At 39.7% G+C, this 21,150-nt stretch overlaps 1 protein-coding gene across 3 annotated transcripts in view; it reads right to left on the bottom strand.

The window, feature by feature from the left end:
- LOC108248196 (transcription factor SOX-6) overlaps nt 1-17,923 on the bottom strand; it is a 128,955-nt gene extending 111,032 nt beyond the window's left edge. The window contains exons 1-2 of one of the 3 annotated variants that reach the window (XM_037978111.1): nt 17,548-17,922; nt 16,386-16,803 (exon numbers count right to left, since the gene is read on the bottom strand). The gene's annotated coding sequence lies outside the window, so the exon portion shown is untranslated. Of the gene's footprint in view, nt 1-16,385; nt 16,804-17,547 lie in introns of all 3 variants that reach the window. The other 2 variants (XM_017436814.3, XM_017436813.3) reach the window with 2 other exon arrangements.
- Nucleotides 17,924-21,150: the final 3,227 nt, after the last annotated feature.

A 21,150-nucleotide genomic window follows, 5' to 3' on the forward strand; every position in this document is an offset into this window, starting at 1 on the left:
CTCTGTGTCCACTGTTCGAGCCAGAACAGAGGTCCTGTGTGAAGTCCTCAGCCGAGCAAACAGAGGATCAGTGTGTTTTCTTCACGGCCCAGTCACACACTCACATACCACGCAAAGCCTAACAAACAAACAACAAGATTTTTTCTGGGCAGCTTTGAAGACAAAAATCCGGTCGTGATCATCTTAACACGGATAGCGATGGCTGATTTAAAAAATGTATTCTGATAAAGTCAGGTTAAAATCATATGATCAGTGGGGTTCATCATTCTTGAGCTGCCAGATTTCAACAGAACAACGTGACTCAGAGAGCTAACCTGGGGTCAGCTTTAATACGGCCTTGCACAAACTACAAACAGACATTTTCTAAAGCAGAGGTCACAGAAAACAGATCACAACATCAAAGAGGTCGAACGGAGCTCTTTGAAGGGCTCGTGATCAGGACAAGACCGCCTCGATGAGGAGAGGGCCCCAAATTGGGAAAGGATGGCAGATAGTCCTAATTAAGAGTGGGAGGTCACTAATTCAGGATGGAGATAAACTTCAAGAGAATCTGTACCTCTACAAACAGGCAACCCTCTACAGCAGCATTAAGCATCACAACGAAGCCTTAACGCAACATCTAAGTTGTACGAAAACAGCAATACAAACAAGCTTTTGATTCCACAATTTGAGGCTAATTGAGAACAATGAAGAAAAAAGCAAACACTGAGAGCGTGTATGATCTTTTATTCATGTCTATAATCAACCAAATGATTTTTTTTCTTCGATGCGTTTTTTCCTCTCAGGGCAATTCTAACCAGAGCAATTCAAAGGGTTCAGTACAAAGAAGTTCAGATAATAATGATAAATAATCTGAAGCAAATATATATATGTATATATATATATATATATATATATATATATATATATATATATATATATATATATTACTTTGCTGATATTTATCTGCAAACACAACTAGAAAACGCAGCACTTTTTTTGTTTTTTGTTACTTTTTGGCTTCTTAAAGAGATTCACAAGTTCACAGTTCGCAGCCAGTGACTCTAAGATAAATTTGCCTGATGCCTGTTCGCACTGCGTGGCTCTCGGTGACCCGTCTGAACACGTTCCAGATGTCTGCCGAACCAGTTCTTCTGTTTTTTAAGATTCCCGTCCCCCCTCCCCTTTCACACACCCTGCTGCTCATCTGCAGATGGCAGGTCCAACACCTGGAGGATGATGGGTAATCAGAAAGACAGCTGGATACCCAGGAGTGGAGACCCCAAAACACTTGTTCTCTCTCACACACACACACAAATTCAAGAAGAGCCTTGTATGTGTGAGATGATACACTTGTTCAAATTTGCATGCATCTTTCTTGATAAAAAAGATTCAGTTAAAGGCCAAGCATTACTTGAGGGCATGTGTATCACCTGCTGGCTTTTATGGTAGAGTTTCAGACTAAGATCATGTTATGTTGAGAGTTGTAGCTATTTTGGTCAAACCTTTAAAAATACATTATGCACAATCTCATGCAAAATTGCTATATGTCACAGAGTATGTGTTGTGAATGACTCTCAGCTACTACCACAACAAATTTAAGCTCGATATCTGTAAAAGTGATTGCCTTACAGCCCTTTTCATGTTGGTATTCTTGGACAGCTGGAGCAGCCACCTTGAATCGTACTGATCCCAACAGTTAATCAGTTGTAGATGTATATCCAATAATTACAATCTGGAAGTTTCATTAAAACTTGTCCAGTGGTTCATGTGAGATTTTGCTAACAGACAAATAGGGTTGACTCTGACAGTTAATGTTAAAATTTTAAGAAAATATCTTGTGTAATGAGAAGCATTTTGAGTATCCATTGTGGATCAGTCTCAGTTACTACAACACCAAAGTTTAGCACAATGTCTTTAAGAATGACTGAAGTATAGCCAATTTTGTGTTTTCTAACTTCAGTTGGCTGTGGTGGTCATCTTGAATGGAGTTGACTCCAAAAGTTAATCAGTTGTAGAGGTACATCCAATGATTATTTTCTGCAAGTTCCATTAAAATCTGTCCACTTGTTCATGGGGTAGTTTGCTAACAGACAAACACACAAACACATTCTTTTTCAGTGCACTATTTTTATCTGTGTTCTTGAGCGTCAATATTGGTGAGGCTAAAAGACGGGGAAATGTCACAGTGAGTTTGGACTTGACAGGGGGGGTAATAGAGCCATTCAGTGCTTCTTCTGACAACTGTATGGAGCAGCTACCTTTTTGGCCCGCTGTCCAACAGCTGTGATATGTGTTCAGAGCAGAAACTTACTGCAAGGAGACGAAAGGCCAGATACTCATCTGAAAAAAAAGCACTAATGTGTCACCTTCACATTAGAGATAGTGAAGAATGGAGGGAACAACATGGTGTAAGATAAACAGTATTATGTTCACAGCAGGGTTTGCGCCGGCACAATGAATGCACACATTGACACACAACTAAATATTCACAGTCCCAAATGTCATCTTGTTGCAGCTGTCAGGGCCACTTGTGCGGATGCAGACACACCGGGGTTAGAACAATGGATCTCTATCAGACAGAGGATATCTGAAGAAGCTCAGCACCACATGGGGCTCTGCGCTGCCACTTCCAGTGTTTCACTTCATCAAATGGGCAATTAAACCAAAATAAGGTCGCTTGACCCATAAATGATGAGCTTATAGCACAGGCCGACTCTCAGAGGACCACTGCTCATGTTGAACCACATCTGTGATTAGTTCTCCTTTGTTTTCTCTTGGGGAGCAACTTGCCCTCCTATTAACTCCCAATCCTTAATTCACCACAGTTCACACCACAGAGCTGTGGTTTATTTAGAGATTCTAAAGGCTTTAGTTTAGTATGACCTTCTACAATTTAAGATGACAAGAAAATAGATAGCTTGGATTCTACTGGATTATGTTCATAGCTGTAATTGTTTGTTTTAATTTCTAAGAAGTCACATCTTAAATCCTAATGGTGGAACCTAATTGAGCTGTAGGAGACTAGTTGGTGACTCAAAATTTTGGAGAAAATGGCAAGAAAGTTTGTGAATTTTTAGTTGCGGTCTCAATAAATTTTGAGAGTTTTAATCACCAGTGACCCATATGGCTGTGTTTTGAAGAGCGAGTTTTTGAAAATCCTGGCTTTGTGTGTGTGTTCAAGGCTTGGAAAGCTACATTTTTGGCCATGCACATTATTTTTTTGCTTGTTTCATACCCACATCAGCAGATCACAAATCACCACATCTGTGATTTAATCTACTGGAGAACAGCTTTGAAATGAAGACAAGCAGATTTAGTCTATCCATCCGTCCATTTTCTTTACCCGCTTCTCCTTTCCAGGTCGTGGGGAGCTAGTTCCTATCTCCAGCAGTCACAGTGTGAAGGGCGGGGGACAACATATTTAAGATAATTATTTTTTTTAATCAGTGTGGTTTTTAGAATTGGACATTTGCCTCAGATGTTTTTCTCTCCCGTACAGGAGTCAAAATACAGCTCAAGTGCTCTTGAGACAGGTTGGAGACGCCCACGGTGACTTTGTGACTATTTTGAGAGAAAGAGTGTGATGTTCAAAACACAAACACCAGAACTCAGTAATATCAAAATTGGAAATTGGATTATTGGAATCTAAACATATGCAGCCCTAAAAAAATCTGTTTTTTTCATGTTTTTATCTTTAAGGATGTATTTGGATATGCATGTACTTTGACATTCTACCCCTGCTTCCCATTATCTTGTCTAGAGGTCAAAGTTTGCAGTGACATCCCATGAACATTTTGGGTTTGAAAGGACAAGTTGGCCATTTTGAAGTGGGATTCTTGTAAAAGTTCTGAACAACAATATGTGTTATAGAGAGCTCTGTGAACAACTTCAGTTTGAAGAAATAGGGTTTACTATGATGGGGTTGTCAGATTGTCCCCTTCAGCCCCTAAGTGACTGGAGCAATGATGTTTTCTGATTTGATTGGTTAAAAAAATGGTTTAAGTCAGTATTTCCCAAAGTTGGGGTTTGGACCACACTGTGGGTCACTAAACATCAAGTTTAGAGTTTTAAGAAGATCTACAAACTTAAATAAACTTAAGAAAAGATTGCCAGTGGCATGTTTAGCCATAACTGTTACAAAGAGTTAAAAATATGTCTTAAATTGATTTAAAACATGTTAATACACTGTATATGATGACCAATGAGGGTCTTTGTTTAATGGCTTATTGGCAGTGTATATTTTACACAGCAATAGCTGAGGTCACGAGTCTCTGTGACATCTTTTTTTTGGTGTGTTGGAGACTGAAGATTTTGAGAAGCAGTGGTTTACATGTTGTTTGGCAAACTGCAACAAATGACTTGACTTTCAAAATCCAGAACAAGTGAAGGGGGTGTTTTTATGAATGCAACATCTTTGATTTCCCTTTATAAACAGCCTGATTAACTCTGCAGAGGCTTGAGTGACAACATGTATTCTTGTCTGAGTTGCTGCGAACATGAAATATTGTTAAAGTTGTGAGGGGGTGGGAGAGGGGCAAGTGCCAGCACATACATCTAAACCTCACCACTCGCTATCCTTAAGAGATTACATTGTGCTGCTCACTATTGTCCAACTCCTTCCAGACAAAGCCTGTTCCACTATGCAAACAGCGCAACTTAGAAAGATTGGAAAAACAAGAGGGGAACGTCGAAGACAAAAGTGAATAGGATCTCTGCCTTCTTTGTGGAGCCGGCGAGGTATGCACAAACACATTGCTGCGTGACAGAGAAGAAAGGAAGGCCTTGTGAGGAAAGGAGTCGCAAAAAGTTGGAGTGTCTTTGCATGAAAAGGCCAATACCGTGAGAAGTTGCCTGCCTGACTCCTGGGTCTAAAGAAACCCCCTTCCCTCCACAAGTGTTTAAATGAAAGACCCCCGGGAGCACAAAGAATACAAAACACAAGGAATGATGAACGTTGAGGGCGCAAAACAGTGCTGAGGGCCAAAAAAGGAGATAAAACAAAACAAAACAAAAGGTACAAATGAACATTTTCACTCAGATTCTGCAAATTAAAACCAGAAGCACAAAGAGCAGCCTGCTCCGTCGGAGCCTAAAGTCAACCTCGGCTCGACCCAAACAAGACTCTAACTGTCGGGGGCGATTAATAAGGCGACCTCGGCCCCCTCTAATTTACAAGGCCAGCTCCAGCCTGTAATTAATTGCTGCGTGCATAAATGTAAATGAGTCCAGTGGGGAGCAGGGGGGGGGGGGGCTGCCAGGCCAATATTCAAGCAGGGAGCAATTTGTGAGAGAGGGGAATGATTTAGAGCCCGGTGCACAAATCTGCTGCAGGGGCTGACTGTGAGCAGAGGCTTGTTGAGATGAAGGAGGTCGGTCGTCAGACATGATTTAGAAAAGACAACTCAAAGAAAAAAACTACAACGGCAATAAATTACATATTTCATTCTTCTTTCTTGTGTCTGCTACTTGTATTCAGATGAAATCCAACGTAACGTTCATGTCATGTATGCTCTTACATGCTACAATAATATCGCCCGCTGCCGAAAGGCAAAGGTGATAATGTTTTGGCCTGTGTCAATCGATGGCGTTAGCAAATTTTTTCTTGACCCACCGGAACTTGCATGAACTCGCAGAAAGTAATCATTGGATGTACGTGTTCAACTTTTGGAGTCAACCCAATCCAAGATGGCTGCCACAGATAAGTGACTTAAGCAAAATAAATGCTTCTAACTCAGTAAGTTTTGCAGACTTAGCTAAAATGTGGTGTGGTAGTAGCTGAGACTGACTTATACTTATACTTGAGCGCTAATTGATTACAAGCACCTGTGTTCAAGATATCGGAGTCAACTCTGTCTGTCTGTTCGCAAAATATCTCATGAACCAGTGGACAGATTTTAATGAAACTCTCAGAAAGGAATCATTGGACATACATCTACAACTGCTTAATATTTGGAGTCAATCAAGCTCAAGATGGCTGCCGCGGCTAATCCACACTGGCTAACACAGAAATTGCTATAGGTTTTTTTTACAGATATGGAGTTAAACTTTGATGAGGTAGTAGCTGACAGTGATTTACAACTCATACTCTGAGAATGATATGCATTCCCTTAAGGAAAGTTCAAACTTTATTTCTGATACGATTTTGGCTGAAATGTAGCACATTTTTAGTTCTGCTTAAACACTGTGTCAGTAGAATGCAAACATTTAAAAGGGACAATGTCTTTTTTTATTTACTTTAAACTCACAATAAATTTTGTGATTCTGCTTCCCCTCTTACAATAGACTGAAGTCAAATGTTATTTAGCCTCCAATCTGCATTTATCAGTCCAAAAGTGTCCCTTTTGTATCTGAGGCTGTCTATCAAAAAGGCTTATTTTACTTTGATAATGAAATAATTTTTTTTCATTAAGCAGAAAAGATGTTCTCAGTAAAACCCTCCAGGTTTGCAGACTTCAATTTACAGATCGGCATGAAAGGACATTCTTTAAGATTGTAATATTCCAAAACAATTGCATTGAATTTGTCTTTTTTTTTTGTCTGTGTTCAGTCTGAACTAACCAGGACCTCGCTCTCTCGTCACCGTTATCGTCTCTCCTTGTCCTCCAGCGAGTCACGGAGCTGCACGACTACAAAGAATCAGTCAAATCAAAAAGAGGTGAACAGAACAAATATGGAATCATTTACGGTAAACACAAAAGCAGCTGTCATCTGTCAGCTCGCTGCACTAAAAGGCACCTCTTAACTGGCTTTGTGTGAACAAGCAGGTACAGAAACTGATGTCTGTAAAGAAAGCAGATCCATGATGTATGGGTTACAGACACACACACTCACACACAGACACACACACCACAGTGATCACAACAGCGTCCTCAAGACACAAGCTTCTGTTCACTACAGTTCTTTACAAAAGTCAATTATATTTTCCTGCAGTCACCCTCCAACAATAACAGCTGACATCAGGATCAGCCTACGTATGTTTCCCGTTTTTAGCAGGGAGACACAGATTTAGCTCCTGCAGAAAGAGACCAAGCAGACTGCTGAGGCACCACTTTTCCCTCCCCTTCACCAGGAACCATCAACCTCAGGCTCTGTGGAAAAAAGACTTTTATTTGACTACAAACTGACTGTAAGCCAAGACAAATGACCTCCTTCTAACAATAACATAGTGTGACCAACCTGACTGGTTATTGTCCACCACCATGAAAGGTGGGCAATTGTGTAACTGTCTGTGTATGTGTGTTTTCCTTTGTTTGTCTGTTAGCAAAATATCTCATGAACCACTGGACAGATTTAGATGAAACTGGTGGAAAGTAATCATTGGACATACATATACGACTGATTAACTTTTGGAGTCAACTAAGTTTAAAATGGCCGCCACAACTAATTAACTTTATTAAACACATAAATTGCTATAACTCAGTCAATTCTGCAAATACTAAGCTAAAGATTAATATGGCAGAGGCTGAGCATCAACTCCAACATATATTTTGAGCACTATACAATGCACAATATTTTTGCTTACAAATTTAACATTAACTATTAGGGTCAAAAGCGCATGTCCATCCATTCATCCATCTTCTTCCGCTTATCCGGGGTCGGGTTGCAGGGGTAGCAGCCTAAGTAGGGAGACCCAGACTTCCCTCTCCTCAGCCACTTGGGCCAGCTCCTGCAGGGGAATCCCAAGGAGTTCCCAGGCCAGCCGAGAAACATAGTCCCTCAAGCGTGTCCTGGGTCTTCCTCTGGGCCTCCTCCCAGTGTAATAGGAAGCACATGTCTGTTAGTAAAATATTTCATGAACCACTGGATTGATTTTAAGTAAACTCTCAAAGAGTAATCAGTGCATGTACAACTATGACTGATTACCTTTTAGAGTCAACCCAGTTTAACCCTCCCATGGCCTTCGGGTCAAATGGACACAAAGTCACAAGGGCTTCTTTTCCTCTCTTCACTTACAAGGGCTTCAGGAGGATTAAGATGGCCGCCACTGTTAACCAACTTCAGCAAACACACAAGTGGTGATAACTCAATCAGCTTTCCATATACTGAGCTAAAATTGTGTGTGGTAGCAGCTGTGAGTCATATCTAATGCGTAATCTGAGTGTTAACTGATCGTGCAAGATTTTGTCTAAAACTTTTGCATCCAACATGGCAGGCAAGGTGCATTTCTTCAAGTAATGCTAGTTTTACTTAAACTAATTTTACAAACTTTAAACAAAACAAATGAGGTGATGAGGGGCTCAGAATCCTGATTTGTCCACAATGCTGCTCTCAGTCTGACCAGGTTTAGTGTGATGGACGACATGGAGGAAACCTGAGGTGTGAGTTAGCTGGACACTCCTCTCATCATGTCTCTTCTGATCCAACAGCATGTACAGATCATAATATACAGTACTGGGAGCTTGTCATCAGAAGCTCGAGATGCATTCAGGACATGTGGGATGAACCTAATGTGTGTCTCATAACAACTTGCTGCTTTCAGAGTGGTATTTTTCTGTTCTGAGCCACACAGTCCATCCCCTTTCTTTAAAAAAAACTCTACCAAACACTGTCTCATGATGACACTGACTCAATTAAAGACTGCTTTAAGGACTGGAAACCATGGCAACGCCCTGCATGGACCAGCTGGCTGGAGACCAATTAAATCTGGGCTTTGGCTCGGTGGGTGGGACCATGTTATCCCAACCATCACCACTTCACCACAAGATCGTTTCAGAGGCCTCGCACCCCAAACCCCACTGCCACGCCCTATTACTCCAAACCAATACGAGTGGTGAAGAGAAGATTAGTTTCTTCTACAGAGCTGATGTGAGCGAGAGGAACAGTAGAAATTCTCACTGGGATTGTTTATAGCTGTTTTTTAAACTTAACTTTAAACTCTTAATAATTTATTTTAGTTTGTTTGTCCAATTGAGAGCAAGGCTATTGATAGATGGAGGAAAAGAGTAATTTATCTTCCAAAAAAAATCTGTAGTTCACTTTGTTAAAAGCAAAAACTTCATTTTCACTCATCAATAAAAGTGACCTCAGTTGTTGTTCTTTTCCAGCATGAGCAGCAGAGGTTGCATGTTTTTATTTGATTTTTAACAGACAAAGTAAGTAGGTTTGGTTGTATTAAAGCACTAATTTGAAATAATAAACTATCCAAATACTGTTAGTTAAATCTAACTTAACCTATTTCATTAAAATATAAGATACCTTTGACTAAAGACTAGCTCGGGCTGCCTATACTTGTGTACGTGGTACTCCTGAGACCAGGGGGCCTTATTGTTAATGGATTTTAAACTATTTTATTCTGTGTGTTTTTGAGAGACTTAAAAATCTTTTTTTTTTTTTACTCCACTGCGATTCCTAAACTATTTGGTGAGGACAAACCTTCAAAAAATTATAATGTTTTTACATTAAAATAACCAAGTAAAGTGGAACCAGTTGGCATAACAAAGTTAATTAAATCTAACATTTCATAATCTAGAGTGTGACGTTTTGTTGCCTTAAGTTTAGATGTTTTTTTTCTGAAATATGAATATAACATCTCTCTGCTTTGGATGTGCAAAACTAACTTGCTGACATAATCCTTCAAATATTTGATCAAATACAATTAAACCTGTTACAAATGCAGCTGCTCTATTAAAAATACATGCAGTTTTTAGTATAAAAGATCAAAACTGTACAATGTTTCTGTGTATGTCTCATGTGCTGATACATGATGATGACGTGTAGCAACATTTGTCTGGACCAAGCTTGTATTTCTATCCTCATTAAAACATTGAATTGACTTCCAGTCATTTCTGTACCCTTACCTATCCATTACCAGTGCATGCCTAACCCTATCCTAAACTCAATTCACTCCTTAAACCTGAACTTAACCCCTAACCTAAAAATGATGTTCTATTAAGATCAAGCTTTGGTTTCGATAAGGACTGCAGGTCCTGACAAGTTAGGTGATTATACCAGAAAAGGTCCTAAAAAGGTAGCAAAAACCAGTTTACACACACACAAACACCTTACAAATTGTAATTCTACTCTGTTACGTCGCTGTATTTTGTAATATATTGTTCAGAAAAAGTTTCCTATTAGAGTTTTCCCATTTCAGAAACTGGACTAAAATATTACTTATATAACAAGCTCTGTTTCTGCTTCAGTTCTTGCATTTTTTTTTATTCAACTCAGATCTAAATTTTCCATTTAACTACATTTACAACTTTGTTCATGCAAAACATAAAATATATAATAAATATAATGTAATTCTGTAACTAGCTGGTTAAAAATAAGTTTTTCTTGTTTGGGATGCATTAAATAAAGGTGCTTTCTGCCGTATGCCTGAAGTCACTTTACTTATGTGATCTAAATGTGTTTTAAACCTCATAATGCATGTTTTTTTTTAACCGCTCTGTGCATGTGGTCTGCAGTGTCCGAGCCAAAGCATACATGCACAATAGAGTGTGGTTGTGTTCTGCCGGCCTGCGCTGCATTTGCCACTTTTAACAGCTCCTTCAAACTGATGTTAGAAAGGAGCAGCACAGCAGGGCTTTCACTCACTGCAAACCTTACAGCATTTCTCTTTTTTCCCGTGCTTGGACAAACTGACACAGAAAGTTCACCTTCAACTTTTCTGAGGAACTTGTTAAAATCTACAGTAATAGTTACAGTATCATTCTCACAGGTGCATCATGTTGGATCAGGTCACAGAACATCAACAATAGGCTTTAATGGTGAGCTAGAACAAATAAATTCTTTTGTTTGTTTTAACCTTTGGGGAGTGCCAGCAGGGTGGGGATGATACACAATGACAATTCAGATGGAAACTGTTAAACTAACAAAAGATAGCTGATGTATCTTCAAATGTCTTTCATTCGGCTGGAAATACTTCCAAGCATTTGTTTTGTTTTTCATATAAACCCCACCCAGATGTTGTTTTAAACATCCACAAAACTATCCAACAAATGTTTGCTATTTTAATAATGACGTGTGAATTCTGCTCAGTTCACTACGGGTAAAGAGTCATGTGTCATTCAAGCATGAGTCATCTTTAAAATTCCTGATAAAACATACTGTAAAAATAGAAATATGACCTGACGATAAAATCAATTGACCAAGGTTTGGGTAAACCAGACATTTTGATAACATATTTTTACACAATTACAGTTTACATTTTATGATTTTTGTAGATTTTAGCAAAGAAAGTGTGATGATGTCCCACATTCATTTGGTTATCGAAGCCTTTTGATATACAAGCCAATTTTTGCAATCAAATTCTCATTGCTTTCACAGTTTTTACACTTTTTATACAGCTTATAGACCAAAGGCATTTTTATCCTCTTTTACCCCAAGCCTCTTATTGCTAAAAGACTCACAGTTTTTTCTTAAATCCCCCCAGAATCCGAACAATTGTATCTACGGTCAAAATTGTCCCTTTAAAACTGGAAGTGAAAGGTGTTTTTGCCTTGTTTTATCTTTGACACAAAACACAGAAGACACAGTAAAATTAATCTATGTGAAAAATTGAGCCAACAATAAAATTACTGTGCAGAAAAAAGTTTATATATGTTGGAATTTCAGACAACAGCTACATTGGCAATCTTTAAAATGTCTTCAGAAAATTTCAAGTTATAGAGAAATTAGTGTTTAGCTTCTTCATATTTTTTTTACAGAAATGTAATCAGAAAAGACAGCAAAAGACTTCTAGAGTTAAAACAAGTTCCTAAACTAGGCGAGCACCATGTTAGCCTGATCATCTGCAACATCTGCGTGTTTCAAATGTCAGGAGGTGATGAGCATCAGAATCCATCAACAGTTGTTCTGAGATCTCAGAAAATAAGACAGATGAGGAAAAACTGAAAACTTCAAGACACAGCAATATGTTACCAAATAAGTTCTCATTGCAGTGTGATTGTCAAAGCATCTGTTCCTGCTGCTGCTGCAGGCCAAAGCTGCTGGCTGACAGAGGAACTCTCCCTGCAGCACTCACGTCAGTCACCTGGTCACATAGTTTGGGCCGAATGTTTAAAAAGACTGCAACCTGATTGGCTAAAACTGAAGTGGCTAACCTAAACACTTTAATCCTGTAATTTATATCAGCAAATTAGTCCAGAAGTGGCAGACTTTTTTTCCCCAGCACCCCCATTGAACAGTTACCCTTGGCAGCTGCTGCAGCAAAGCTTAGGGGATGTAGTGCAGCAGAAAGAGAGGAAGAGAGAAGAAAAAGGAAAAGAGTAAAGAAAGGATGATGAGTTGGAACAAAATGGGTGAAACAAGAAAGAAAGAAGCAGAAATTGGAATTACAAAGTCAGTCAATGAATAATAATGAATGGTAATCTATATGTATATATATATATGTGTGTGTGTGTGCATGTGTGTGTATGTGTGTGGTGTGTGTGGTCGTCAGTGTTTGGTGGAAATATTTAGACAAACTAATATTCAGTATTCAGACTGAAAGACAGAAACCATCATTTCCTCCACAGAAAATGTCTGATTGCTTTATTTTGTCTGATTTGAAAGTTTGAAAAATATCTGGTATTTCTGCCAGTTTTAGTCACTCTCCGTTGTCTAAAATGCTCTTCGTTCTTAAAATTGTTTGACATAAATATTAAGAACATAACTATAATCCATATACCTCCTTTCTTTTCTGTGCTATTTCAGAATGAGTTCCACATTTGTCCTTTTGTCAATGTTTTCTTGCCGCTTTTGCACTCATTTCCTCATTGCTTTTAATTCAAAAGACTGTGATGCATTCAATGTCACCACTGGCAAAACAAAAGCATGCTCCATTTTACACACATCCTTTTTGCTCTTTCGTGTAATTTTAAAAAGTAAAGCTTCCTCATCTAAAACTGCATGAATAAAAGTCAATTTTTCCATTCTTACGTATATGTGCATACACCACCAGGCTGTGAGCTGGATTTGTTCTGCAGCTTCCAGGATTTTTCTTTTTTAGGATTTAATGTGACTTCGGTTGTTGAATTCCAGCCTTTTCAAGATTGAATGCATAAAAAGCCAATGCTCTGTGTGTCGGTGCACTTAAAGCTCGACGGCAGAGCAAGTGATGCTGCCGGTGCCAAGGAGAGCACAAAGAAAAGGAAACAAAAAACAACATCATTCCACATTATTATGGTATTAGCAGAACTAATGGAATAGTTGAATTAAGATACAATCCACCTGTACTTTTTACTTTGCTTTCAAACAGCTCCAGGTTTGTGCTGACAGCAGCAGTGAGTTGCTAAAGGCTCTAATTTATAATCTGACCTAATCCCTTCCATTTAGCTGATCGTGTAATGAAAATGTTGCATTTATTAGAAGACAGATCCACAATCAGAAAGAAACAATTTAGAGAATAAAGAGCTTCAAACAAGGAAAAACTTTATGAAGCTCAGCTGCTGTGGGTCAGGGAACAAAACATCAAGTTGGGCAGCAACTAACGCAAAACTTTGACAGAAAAAAGTGTGTGTATGTGTGTGTGAGTACCATTAGCAGCCAGTGTGTTAAGTATAAGCACACTCATTCTGAGCCCCGGAATTAGATGGTAAAGAGCAGGTGCTGGAAAATATGCTGCAGAGAATTAAAAAAACTGCACAAAGTAAAAACTTCAAACTACACCCTAAAACCAAAAAATAAATAAATAAATAAAAATAACGATGGAAACAGTGGGGGTGAAAATGGTGGCCTATCCCCTCCACTCTGGAAGAAACAGCGGAAGGTGTTTCCAAGGCTGCGTGACAGTGGAAAGTCGTCCACCCAGCAGGAAAAACACTTTGCAGCAAAGAAACAAACACACACACACACACATCTACGGGCTCTCAGTGTGGACACCTATAACGAGGACGCACAATAGAAACACATTCAGATGATTTCACGTGATGCACATCTAAGCGTGCACAAGAGAGCGCCTGCATTGCGAGCAGCGCACTAGTTACACTTGTCCATGTGCACATGAGCGCAATTAGTCACACATTTGTCAGATTCCTTTGTCAACACTCACTACACAAAAGATATAAAAGTCCACACACGCACCCATGCACACACACACACTGTGCTGTACAAACACACCTAAGATTGCTTTGTGGTTGAGAGAAACTCACGGGCATCTGCCAGCACGCTTCAAGTGCTCATTCTCTGGGGCCCCAGCCTTTTCTTTTTCAGCAACAACACTGCAATTTGGGTGTGCCGTTGGGCCGGAGATAAGTATAGGCTGACTAATGTGCACTTAGGATCGAGGGAGAAATACTTACGGGCTAAATGTTTAATTTGTGTTTGTTCAACACATGTCCAATTTGGGGGGCTGGTGTCTTTTTCAAAAAGCTCGACAACAAATAATTAAGACTTTCCGGATTGGCCGCAAGCTTAAAATGGTGAATCGAAGGGTCTTTTTTTTTCCTTCCATAAAGGTGAATGACATCTTTACAAAAAGAAATGAAAATATCTGGAAACACTTAGAGGCGCCACACTGATGGAGGATGGACGTTCAGCTCAAGGTGAAGGGTAAATAAAAAGCAGGTTTTTGAAGAGCATCAGGCTGGATTAAACAATTGACAAAAGATCCAGCACCTCGCTCCTCTGCTCTGTGACAACTTCATCGTTCAGGCAAAGAGTCACCAAAGAGTCGCTCGGCATCACCTCACAGCTAAAGGCCTCTCGGAGCTGCAGAGAATGCATGTGGCAAAACCGAATAGCATCAGAGGAATGCGTTTCTTTTAGAGCGATTTGCCTCGCCTATTTTACAGCTTGATGTCAGGGGAAAATACTCTGAAAATAAAATTTACAGAGCAAGTTAAGGTCTAAAATATGAAATCCTTTTAAATAACATAAATCTGTGCAAAATGGCATGAGGAAAACCCCTTCTGAGGGAATTGGAAAGCCGGAAAATTTCAGAGTAAAAGAAGACATTTATTGAATAAACTGTGAAAATACCTGCAGGCTCAGAATTCAGCTTTAGATCGGAAGAATTTAAAGAAGCAAAAGCAAATGAATTCATCAAGCTGTCAAGAAATTATTTTCAATGAAATTACAGATTAGGAGATTAGGAATTTTTTCGCACCGGAGTTTTAAATTATTAGAGTTGTATTTTTTTCAAAACATATAACTTTTTTTCTTTGTCTGACTGAGCGATAATGGAGCGCACAGCGAGCGCCTGTTGTCAGAGCTGCTTCCCACAGAGGAAGAAGAGTCAGTGTGAGGGTCGTTAGTAGAGGTCCCCCACCCCAGCCCCCCACAGACACCAATGCAGGCTGGGACAATGTGCTGAATTGGCAGCCTATATATAAGTCTGCCATTTGGACACTCTAATGCCACTTTACCTTATGAGGGAACGTCAACCCGCAGCACCTGCTCCAAAACAAAATGCCACAGGAGATCAGCTTAAGCAACAACCCACTCTCTCACACACACACACAACACCCCTGCTTGGATTGTTTTACACACAGACACTCTCACTTACAAGAGAAGAGGTGGGGGGCATGGGGAGGTGGGTCTATAAATTGTTCTGCCAGAGTCCAAACAATTAAACAACTTGTTTGGAATTGTGATTTACTGCGCAGGCCCGGAGTGAGTAGGGGGTCCAGATCTGTTTCTCCACCTGTCTAAGTATTTCCGGCCATCAGTGTGTGTGTGAGGATGTGTGCATGAGTGTGTGTGTGTCCCTGCTAAAGAAAGTGGCAAAAAGGAATAAAACTGTCAGGATAGGTATGTCATGAGGCAGCAACTCAGATATTTTTTGGTAATTTGACCAATGGGTGATACCTGAACACTCTGGTGTTAATGTATCTTATTATTCAGTGGACAGGAGGTGTTTCTCCTCCCTACACAATTTGCTTAAAAAAGATACAAAATCAAATCAAGCTGTACACTATTTTAGTTTTTTTTTTTAAATACAATTTCTTAAATCAAGTGAAGTTAAAAGGAACATGAAGCGGAGCTGTTGGGGTAACAGATCTGAACACAACACCGTGACAGGAGGATCAGTCAGCTCTAAATGAAGGGCAGATTTAATGCAAAATTAATAAATAAAAAGAGAAAAATAAAGTTCATAATAATAATAATGATTAAATTCTCACTACAGTTCATTAAAGTGCCTGGTTCAGTGCTTCAGAAATCACTGAAACAGTTTGACTTCCTGTGCAGTTGTCTTAAACTCATTGTTGTCTGTTTTGCCTGATGCCCCCCACCACCCCACCCCCTCTCTGTTTCTCTCTGGGTTTTTGTAGAAGGCTGTTATCTTTAGGCGGGCAGCGGCTTATCTCTGAGGTGTAGTGTGGCTCTAAATGTGGGGAACACCCTAAAAGTGGGTTTATCGCTCCTCTCCATGCAGTTTGTCATGTGCCTTGTCCTACTAAGCCCCCCACCTCCCCACTGACACACGCTCACACACACACACACACACACACACACCTCACCCCGTCCTGTCCCATCCTCACCGTGAAGTTTTGGGCCCTGGCTCCTGCAGGATCCAGGACCATCCCGCGTCCAGAGACCTGAACGCGCAGCTCAAGTGCAAACAGCAACCAGCTCCAGTTTTTCTTTCTTTTTTTTCTTTTAAAATTAAGATAAAACCCAAAGTTTCGTCCTGCAAGAAGAGCCAACCTGAAGCCACATTTTAGTTCTTCACCCCCGCAGTCTCTTTTTTATTTATTTTTTTTCTTCCAGGGTCAGGCTCCGTGGCTCCCAGGGGGTAAGGTTAACTCGGATCCTGAAGATGATGCGACTTTTATTAATTTCTTATATTTGTCCGGTCACTGCAGTTATTCCTCTCCGTTGTATTCCTGAGCCGTGCGCGCGCGCCGGGGCCTCAGGGCTCCTGTGTCCGACAGAGGGGCCACAGCTATGACGGGAGGACTTCAGGAGAAACTTGGTTTTAATAACTCTAAATTGATGCTTTAATAAACAAGATCAACACATCTCAGTTAGTTTTCTGTTCTTATGTTTGTTGTAAAACTTTTGTCTAAATGTATTTTAACGCGCTCCTTTGTTGCGCATTTCTGCTCATTTTGTTTCTTCTTTTTTTTGTCTGACATTACTCATTTTTAATTCAGATTGCATATAGCAGAAAATGATGACTGACACGTGTTTTGAAATCACCTTTCTGCTCACATCTGTGTTTTTTTACGACCCACTTCTCGGACCAGAGTGAAAGGCACGCAGAATAGCTTTCAATTAAGTTTTCACAGTTCTAATAATTTGCACTCCGAGAATGCAACAAATGCACGTTCTTCACTTTTATAGTTGGTGTTATAATAAATGAAGAGTTCTAATTAGTTTAGAGGAAGTTTTTGTCGAGGTTTGTTGAGCTTTTGAAAGTTAAAAAATAAAAATAAAACTTTTCTTGACTTTATGCCTTCAGGTCATTTCGGGTCGCCGGAGGCTAATCAGTGTCCCAACAACAAGTGTAGGCTGAAACTGCGATGCAGTCCCAATCTGCAGCTGTCATCGCTGCTTGTTGTAGAGCAAAGATAAGAGCTGCCACTTTTTTTTTCTCTCTCCAAAACAAGCAGCGCAGAGACGCACCGGTTCAGTCCAGTCCACCCTTCCCCAAAACAACAAAACAAAACAAAACACAACACAACACAGGACGTCTCTTACCTGGATTCACTTCTCCAACACGCGCTGCTTTCTTTCCTGCAACAGTCCCGAAGTTTGTTGTCTCGGATGACAGCTGACACAAAAGCAGGAGCTCAGTTGAAATGCGCCTCAGATCCGGTGCGTAAAGTCACCATGTCTCCGGAGCGCAGCGCGGACTTTGGGAACTCCTCCGGTTGGATCTGAGAGTCAAATCAAACACCTCGGAGTCTTTTGTCAGCGGAGACTTTGAACCCGAGGAGCTGCCAGAAGGAGGGTCTGTAGCAGGTTCTTGTTTAAGGGTGTGGGGGTGTGGGGGGTTATCTCCCGTCCGGATCCGTGTGGAGGCTTCAGTGAGAGCGCAGGGCACTGCCGGGCAGAGAGGCAGAGGCAGGATAACCCCTCCTCTCCTCTCTGCTCCTCTCCCTCCTCTCCCTCCTCTCCCTCTTCTCTCCTCTCCTCTCACACCCTCTGTCTCACTCCGACACTCATTTTTCTGTCCATCTTTGTCCTTTTCTTTCAGGACAAAACGGCCCAAAATAGAGAAACAAAGTTAGTTTCGAATGTTTCCCCTCGTGTGTTTGAGAGTTGAACTTGTTCTCTAGCTTTTGTCTTTTTCCTTTTTTCTCTTTGTGAGTTTGTTTAGAATGTGGCCGCGCGTGCATGGAAAACTCACCTGGGCTTAGAGTAAATATTAAAAAAAAAAGTTGTTGGTCAAATATTAAACTAGATGTGCTTAAAACTTATTTTGTCTGTGAGAAGTCACCACAAAGTAGAAATTGAAATTAGATAAAAATACCAAAAAAAAAAAAAAAAGAAAGAAATAGAATAAATATGGATGGAGAAAATTAATTGTATCTTTTTGGTATACTGTACTTTTTTAAACTAATGACCTAAAATGTTTCATTTATATATATTTGTTTTCTGTTCAGTTTAAATGATAAAAGCTCTGTGAACAACACATGAAATTACTGCAGGTTTTCTTGTAATAGACTTCAGTCTCCTCATCCCTGTTGAGGTCTGGAAAGCGGACTTTTTCTGCGTTTTTCTGAGAAGTGCAAACATTTTTTACGAGCCAGAGCCAGGGGCTAAAACAACAAAAAACTAACAAACAAGAATGACCTTAACGGGATAAAAAGGTAGAGGTCCACTGCATTGAATTTTGTCCAGATTTGTGGATGAACGTGAGCAGCAGGGACGAAGTTTTAGTCCTGTCAGAGGTGGGATCATGTTGGGCTTCTTCTTTCATTACATTTACTCTGACGCCACCTTTTGGTGGCACTTTACAGCAAGCATGTTTCAGCAAAGGGATGTTTGGGGATAGATTTACATAAAGAAACTCTCCACACATGACAGAGAGGAAGCTGTGGAGTACAGCTCAGGGTTGGGTCGAAAAGGAAAAGAAATAGAAACCCCGAACATCCCATTGAGCGCCTTTTTGTCTGTTATTAGAAAATGGAAATGCCCCAAGAGAGCTGTGTCTCCATGATCTTTGACCGTCTAACTGCTGGAGGTTTTGTCCGTCCTTCAGGATCAAACTGCTGCAGCTCCTTCAGGTTGGATGGATACTGCTTGTGTTCGACAATCTTTAAATCAAACCTGACATTCTCAGATGGACTGAGGTCTGGGCTTTCACTGGACCATTCCAGGACATTTACCTAGTTTTCCCCAAACCATTAAAGTGTTGATAGAGGAGAACCATCCCCACAGCATGATGCTGCCATCACCATGCTTCACTGTGGGGATGGTGTTCTCAACATGATGAGAGGTGGTGGGTTTGCCTAAGGCCTGATGTTGTCCCCTACTTTACCACAGAACCTACTTCCACATGTTTGGAGAAGAACTCCAAACTAAAAACTTCTGCTTTTTATTTCTTTAACCCATGTCTTGTTCCTGTCTCTCAGCTCTGTGCAGCTTATAGTGGTCGTATGGACAGATCCTCCCATCTCTGCAGAAGAGCTGCTCAGCTCCATTAGGGTCATCTTTGATGTTCCTCTGATTGTTCAGTTCAGGAGTTTGGGTGGATGACCCTCTCTTGGCAGGTTTGCTGTGGTGATACTCTCTCTATTTCCTGATAATGGATTTAATTGAGCTGTGTGGGTTGTTCATGGTTCCGGGATAGTTTTTATATCCCAACCCTGATCTGAACTTCTCCAGAACCTTGTCTCTGACCTGTGTGGAGAGTTCCTTGGTCTTCATGATGCCTCTTGTTTGGGGGTGGTCCTTACTACTTAATAGGGGTTGAGCTGGTGTTGATTCTGGGGGCTGTTACATGTGTATATTATTTGACATTTAGATCTTATTTAGGCAGTTAGGAAGCTTCTGAAGGTAATAGATGGGGTTTTAAAGAAAAGGGGCTGAATACATATGCACACACCACTTATTGGTTTTCTTTTTTTCTTTAAATTGAAAACATTCTTTTCTTTTCACTTCATTAATCTGGAGTGTTTTTTGTAAAAAATTACTTGTATTTGAATTAAAAATCAAATTAAATTTTAGGATTTGAGGCAACAAAATAAAAAAGCTCCATGAGGGATGAATACTTTTTTGTGTCTATTTTCTTTTGTGTTCATCTTGAATAAAATTCTTGTTTGTTTCACATTAAAAAAAAAAAACTATTTCTTCTAAAGTGGTACTTTTTAAATTCTGGTTCTTAAGGCAACAAAATAGAAAGAACATAAAGAGGGGTGAATGATATTGATATTGTTTACAGCCGGTCGGGTTTCACGAGGCCTTAAAGCGACCTGTTATTATTCAAATGATGCACCTGTTCTTGTTCTCGCAGACTAACTGTCAATGTAAATTGTTTTTCTATACATGTTTGCGTGAAAGCCTGGATCAGCAGGGAAACGGCCCGTCTCACTCTGGCTCACCTGCAGCAGTATTATTAGCCACAATGATAACAGATTTCATTCACAGTAGGTCAGATGTATTTTAATAGCACTTGGTGTAATTCCAATTTTTTATGTCAAAAAATTAACACAATAAACAGAGTGTTACACTCGCTTCCAGAGTCACCTGGACTCACCAGTCAGTTTTTATTTTTTATTTTATTAGTTTTTTTCTTGTTGTTTTATTTTTGGAAGTCCTGAAATATGAACTGTGTCAAAGCTAATGAATGAGCTTAAAAAAAGGACTGCCTGCTTTTGACCATAAAATAATACTTTTTGTTTGAAATTATAGATTTTTTTTAACAAACAGCCTTTAAACCAAACTGCAGTAAAAACAAAACAAAGTAATTAGATCAATCTGCAAAACAAACAAACACAAAAAAAGATCAAATCATTCCATTATTGGAGATAAAATAAAGACTAAGCAAAATACAACATACTATAGGAGCAGTGAGCTGACTGTTTTATTTATGTTTATGTGCTAAACATAAAGTACCTAAGTACAGTATATCTAAGTACCTAAAACATCATTTAAATACTGAGAGCCAAGTTGCTAACTGACCTTTAATATAAGTACTTTTTTCAGCAAATAAACAATTTGAACAAAACACTTCATGTCAGTTAGCACAATGTTTTTGTTCTTATTCATTTCTTTTTCACAGAGCTGAATAAAAGCAAATGTTTAGGCTATAAAATTAAGAATAAGGCTGAGTTTGTTAGTTTTAATTCACACATC

This window comes from Kryptolebias marmoratus, linkage group LG11 (assembly GCF_001649575.2).
Source record: "Kryptolebias marmoratus isolate JLee-2015 linkage group LG11, ASM164957v2, whole genome shotgun sequence".
Taxonomy (NCBI): domain Eukaryota; kingdom Metazoa; phylum Chordata; class Actinopteri; order Cyprinodontiformes; family Rivulidae; genus Kryptolebias; species Kryptolebias marmoratus.